This window comes from Mesoplodon bidens (assembly GCF_964165515.1).
Source record: "Mesoplodon bidens genome assembly, chromosome: 11".
NCBI lineage: Eukaryota > Metazoa > Chordata > Mammalia > Artiodactyla > Ziphiidae > Mesoplodon > Mesoplodon bidens.
In genome coordinates, this window is record NC_138167.1 from 32,556,801 (window position 1) to 32,562,865 (window position 6,065).

The 6,065-nt window shown below is 43.2% G+C and overlaps 1 pseudogene across 1 annotated transcript; it reads left to right on the plus strand.

The window, feature by feature from the left end:
* Positions 1 to 4,487: 4,487 nt before the first annotated feature.
* Positions 4,488 to 5,703, plus strand: LOC308625394 (lipoyl synthase, mitochondrial-like; annotated as a pseudogene). Its single transcript has one exon. The product of its transcript is annotated as a lipoyl synthase, mitochondrial-like (transcript).
* The last annotated feature ends 362 nt before the right edge of the window (positions 5,704 to 6,065 follow it).

Below are 6,065 nucleotides of genomic sequence, written 5' to 3' on the forward strand. Positions count from 1 at the left end.
TCTTCCTTGGTGCTGGATTTTCTTCCTGTGAAAATAAGGAAGAAAAGACTCCAGATGGAGAGCCTCACATTGTCGGCAGATTGAGAAAAACTCCCCTGGAATTTGTACAGACTGACAAGCGAGTCATCTTCCGTCTTATTGCTTTAATTTCAGGCTTCAGAGATGCCCAGCTCTGTTGTTCAAATAGTTTTATTAAAAATTTGTGAGGAGGGAAAAGAAGTCTCCATGGGCCTGTCTGATTTCATTATCCCTGACACAGCACACAAATGGAGCAGGGCTGCCGAAGGCTGGAGATGGCCGTCTGTGGCACTGGGGGGAAGTGAAAGCCTCTGGAAGCTTCCAGTACTGATCAGAGATGTTCTAATCTGCCAGGGGATCTCACAGAATCACGAGTCTCGATATATAACTTAGTGCATATTTCTCAGTCATTAAACCACCAGTGTCCTAGTCAGAAGACAGACACCCACCTATCCCCAACCTTTACCTTGTCCCTTTAGTCTAACTTCTATTGCTCCTCTCATCAGAGAAATTCCATTCTCTAAGAATTTTCTGAGTCCAGATTGAGCAATAAAATGCCAGCCATTCCTCTGTGGCTTTGATGGATGACCCCAGCATTCCACAAAGAGAGGATACTGCCATTCAGATTGTGATCCAGACATTTGAGTCTCCCAAAGTCTAGGTACAGACCTGACATTATCCTGAAAGGCAGGGATTTACCTGATGGCACCAACTAAAGTGGAGACCCTGTGGAAAGGGCAGACGGGCTTGTGTGTTCCCTCGGAAGGAGCACTAGGTCACATGAAGGTAGTCAGCCCAGTGAGACAAGCCACCTTCTCCCATACATATTTTTCTGGTTGCCAGGAGAGGTCTCCAGCCTCAAGAGCGGCCCTGTTCAAAGATGCTCAACTGAGTTTTGTGAAGGTTTGGAGCAACCCTGTTGGAAGATGCCCAGTGGAGTTGTGTAAAGGTTTGGGATGAGTAAGGGGATTGGAGGGGGTGTACTAGCAACACAGGTGGACACGTAGAAAGTAAAGAGCCCCCAGCAGGCCATCTGGATTCCAGCTCCAGCTCACTCCCTGACTCCATCACAGCCTTTCTCAACCCAAGATAAGTGTTAGGATCAACAGAGCTTTTAAAAAAATACTGGTGCCTGGACATGACCCTCAACACAATTAAAATAGGAGCAAATGAGAATTTTTCTCCCCACCTGAAAGTTCTAGTAGAAAGTATAAGGGTATAAAATCTTTGGGAAAACTTTAAGTGCAGAGTTGCAAAGTTAATGCCAAGGATGAGTTTCTTTGGTTTCTCTGGCCACACTCGCATGCAGAGGGATGGGGGGGGGGGCGGGGAGGCATCGCCAAAACCAAAGGGTTTTCACGGCCAAAGAGGAAGGTAGATGGAAGCTGACCCAGGAGAAGGGAGGGCTGCTTCCACTTCTCAGGCCCCAGTGCTCTCAGGCCAGGACCTGATTCCATAGCTGCTTTGGGAACTTTGCAAATTCCTGGGCCAAAGCCCAGGGCTAGAGAAACCACCATGTCTACGTAAGGCCCCAAGCGTCTACCTTCGATTCTTTAAGATCACACCTACCCCTGAAGATCAAAAGATTCCTCAGTCCCTCTACCAAGTCCCTTCCAGCTTAGCTAAGAATTTTGTCCCTGCTTAACCTCCTTCCCCTGCTCAAAGGAGAAATGAGGGTAGTTCTTTTTTCTTCTCTGTTAGGGGCCTGTATTAAGCCTGGTGATGGTTCCGATTTTGACTCGCAGCATCACTGCCCTATTCAGGGGGTTTGCACAGTGCACGATCTGTATGACTGTAGATGATGACCCTGAGGAGGCCATGATTAGATAAGCATGCCACAGACACAAATGTGCAAAAGACCGAACACACACACACACACACACACACACACACACACAGAGTCAGTAAGCCACCAGCATGGCAAAGAAAGAAAACTAGCAACAACGAAACCAGAAGACTCATTTTAACCAAACAGTGATCAAACGGTTCCATGTAAACTGTGATTTTAGTTGCTTCTTCCTCAGCCCTAGAAATTATGCTTTCCTCTGAAGAGCTGATGTAGCACTCTAAATGATTCATTCACTACTAGAATTCAGTGTTCTGTTTCTCTCTAGGATAGTAATAGAGACTGGATACATGTCCTAGTGTCTAATTCTCAAGTTATATAATTAGTAACTACATCATGCAATTTTTGTTTTTTAAATCCTGCTACAAGATAGCAGCTCAGGGCTTCCCTGGTGGCGCAGTGGTTGAGAGTCCGCCTGCCGATGCAGGGGATATGGGTTTGTACCCCGGTCCGGGAGGATCCCACATGCCGCGAAGCGACTGGGCCCGTGAGCCATGTCCGCTGAGCCTGCACGTCCGGAGCCTGTGCTCTGCAACGGGAAAGGCCACAACAGTGAGAGGCCCGCGTACCACAAAAAAAAAAAAAAAAAAACCAAAGAAGATAGCAGCTCATAGGAGGCAAAGCTGAAGTTCTTCTGCAGGTTCAATTTTTTTAAAGTACTCAGGCTTCTTTCAGCCACAAGTCATTATTATCTGTTTCTTCTTTATCATTACCATTATTATTATTACTATTTGACTACTGTTAAGAGAACGTTCTCTAGAAATTTGAGAGTTAGAGATGTCATACATCTCTATGATCCTATGATCACAGAGGATCCTATGATCCTCTGTTGATCCTAACATTTATCTTGGGTTGAGAAAGGCTGTGATGGAGTCAGGGAGTGAGCTGGAGCTGGAATCCAGATGGCCTGCTGGGGGCTCTTTACTTTCTACGTGTCCACCTGTGTTGCTAGTACACCCCCTCCAATCCCCTTACTCATCCCAAACCTTTACACAACTCCACTGGGCATAGAGTATGGCATTGAAATCATCTCAACTACAGCTCTTTGCATCTCCTGAGAAGCCTTTCAGAGAGGGGTTTTCTCTAATTTTCATGATCATGATTTCTATCTCATGAGGTGATTAGGTCTTCTCTAATTTTTATGAGACACCAGTGCATGTCATGATTCACTCTTTGGCAAATAACCCTGCGGAGGGCAGGGAAGACTAAAGGAGAGAAGAAATCAAATCATATTAACTAGTAGGCACTAGGTCTGTAATGGGATAAATCAACTCCCTTTTCTTTTCCTTTTGGTTCTTCAGTCATATAATTATTATTATCCACAGGCTCAGTCTATCTTTTCCCGGAATATATAACCATACAGTTTACTTCCTAGGGCTGGACCTTCAGTCTCTGATCTTCTGAAATGTTGGTTTCAGCTCACTGGCCACCTTGGGAGACCCACAGAGGTCATAGTTAGGGACTGACTTGGGCCCCAACTGGAGTCAGCATCTTTTGAAAACTGCAATTTCCCTCAATAAAGAGAAGTATCTCCTTTGGTGAAAGGCATCTCAGCAGAACTCATGGTTGAGGTTCATCTATTATTTTCTTGGCGGGGGGCATTTTATCTGGAAAGTACCAAAGAGCTCTCCATCAGTCTGGTAGTGCTCCGTCCACCCCGGCCTTCCATTCTCTCCTCACTACAAACACACACACACTTGCTTTCACGCCTGTCCACTGCTGGGGATGTCCTTTTCTCTAGCATACACAAAAGATGAGAATAGCATCACCACTGACTGACACGTCTCTTAAACTTTGAGAAGCAGTGTTGGCAACTGCAACCACAACAAACAATCCATGTCGAGGGCCCACAGTTCTGCCTCGAACATGGGAATTCAGGCCAATTCAAATATTTCCAAAACACCTCTCAAAGCCAAACTCTCAGATCCGCACACTTAAGGGGCAAGCACTCCAGCCCTCATCTCGGGGAGCTGTTTTTAAACAGCCCTCTGCATTAGAAAGTCAACACTTCACAGATTTCTAGTTACCTCTAGATCTGGTCTCTGAGATTTGAGGTTGTGCAAATTCAAAGGTTAACACTCTAGACCATAGCTATGTCAATGAGTAGAGTCCAGTACTAATAGTAATTAGCATTAAAGAGATCCAAACAATATCCAAGTTGCTTTTGTATCCATTGTGTCTGATGTAATGTGAGGAATGGAGAAATGTGAAATTACATAATTTTCAAGAGACCAAAATCGTCTGTCAATGCTGAGGAAAAAGATGACCAGGACTCTCCCTGGGTGGCATAGAGTGACCTACACTTTCTAGGAGAAATTTCCATATTTATGACAACATTCCTTCCAGATTTTCCAAAACAGTTCTAATTTCTATCAATTTGCCCTCTTGTTGCCATAAATATCCTTGTATTTGTCATACTGTGTACCATGTATTTTTGGTTTATCGTCAGCATAATTAAAGCTCACTGCAACTTTTGGTGCATATCCAGGCCATTTAAACATAAGTCACTTTCTTTTTTCTTCCATCTCTCTTTTCCTGGGAATTAGTGATCCCTTGGCCCTGCTAGAAAAAAAAGAGAGGGATGCTCTATGCTGTGGGAACGCAGTCCACACCGTGGGCCCCTGGGTATTTGGAAGGTATTTATGCAGTCCAGTCAAGTAAGTTCCTTGCCAGATAAAAAAAAAAAAAGAAAAAAGGAATTTTTACAGAAAGGACCAGACCTTCAAGATTTTGTATCTGGTGATCTAGCAGACAAGAGCACCTGGGATGAATATAAAGGAAGCGTAAAACGCCAGAAAGGAGAACGGTTAAGACTACCTCCATGGCTAAAGACAGAGATTCCCATGGGGAAAAATTACAATAAACTGAAAAATACAATGCAGAATTTAAATCTCCATACAAGGTGTGAGGAAGCTCAGTGTCCCAATATTGGAGAGTGTTGGGGAGGCAGAGAATATGCCACTGCCACTGCCCCAATCATGTTGATGGGTGACACATGTACAAGAGGTTGTAGGTTTTGATCTGCTAAGACTGCAAGAAATCCACCTCCACTGGATGCCAATGAGCCCTACAATACTGCAAAGGCAGTTGCAGAGTGGGGTCTGGATTATGTAGTCCTGACGTCTGTGGATCGAGAAGATATGCCTGATGGAGGAGCTGAACACTTTGCAAAGACTGTGCCTTACTTAAAGGAAAGGAATCCGAAAATCCTTGTGGAATGTCTCGCCCCTGATTTCTGAGGCCATCTTAAAGCAATAGAAAAAGTTGCTCCGTCAGGATTAGATGTGTATGCATATAATGTAGAAATAGTTCCAGAACTACAGAGGGAAGTTCGTGATCCCCGGGCCAATTTTGAGCAGTCTCTACGTGTACTGAAACATGCCAAGGAAGTTCGACCTGATGTTATTTCTAAAACACCTATAATGTTGGGTTTAGGTGAGAATGACGAGCAAGTATATGCAACGATGAAAGCACTTCGTGAGGCACATGTGGACTGTTTGACTTTAGGACAATATATGCAGCCAACAAAGCGCCACCTTAAGGTTGAAGAATACATTACTCCTGAAAAGTTCAAATACTGGGAAAAAGCAGGAAATGACCTTGGATTTCATTATACTGCAAGTGGCCCTCTGGTGTGTTCTTCATATAAAGCAGGTGAATTTTTCCTGAAAAATCTAGTGGCTAAAAGAAAAACAAAAGCCCTTTAACACTTAACAAGACATTCAAGATCACAGGAATTTTAAAACTTTGACTCCAGTTGGTAACAGAAGTGATGGCAGAATGCCTAGACTTCAGTGGATATATCCCAGTCTTTTTGCCTTAAGAAAAATGTCAATAAGTTGTGCATATTTAATTATTATAATTCATTTGTCTTTTAGCATATCTTCTTTGTCCCAGTAAAAACTGCTTGTTACGATGTAATCATAAAACATCTTTGTAAGATTTTGCTGTTGAGTATAATTTTAAAAATACATTAAAAACTTCTAGAAAATAAAAAAAAAAGTCACTCTCAAATTTGGAGACTATAACCCTACTATATTTAAAAGGGGGGAGGGAGACCAAATCAAGGTTACAAAAGTTGTATGATTTAAATATTGGCATTTAACAATTTAATACCTTTAACCACACCCCCATACAATGTAATATATTCTGTTTGCAAGAAATTCATAGAATTCTGTGTGCACACAGACACGTACACACA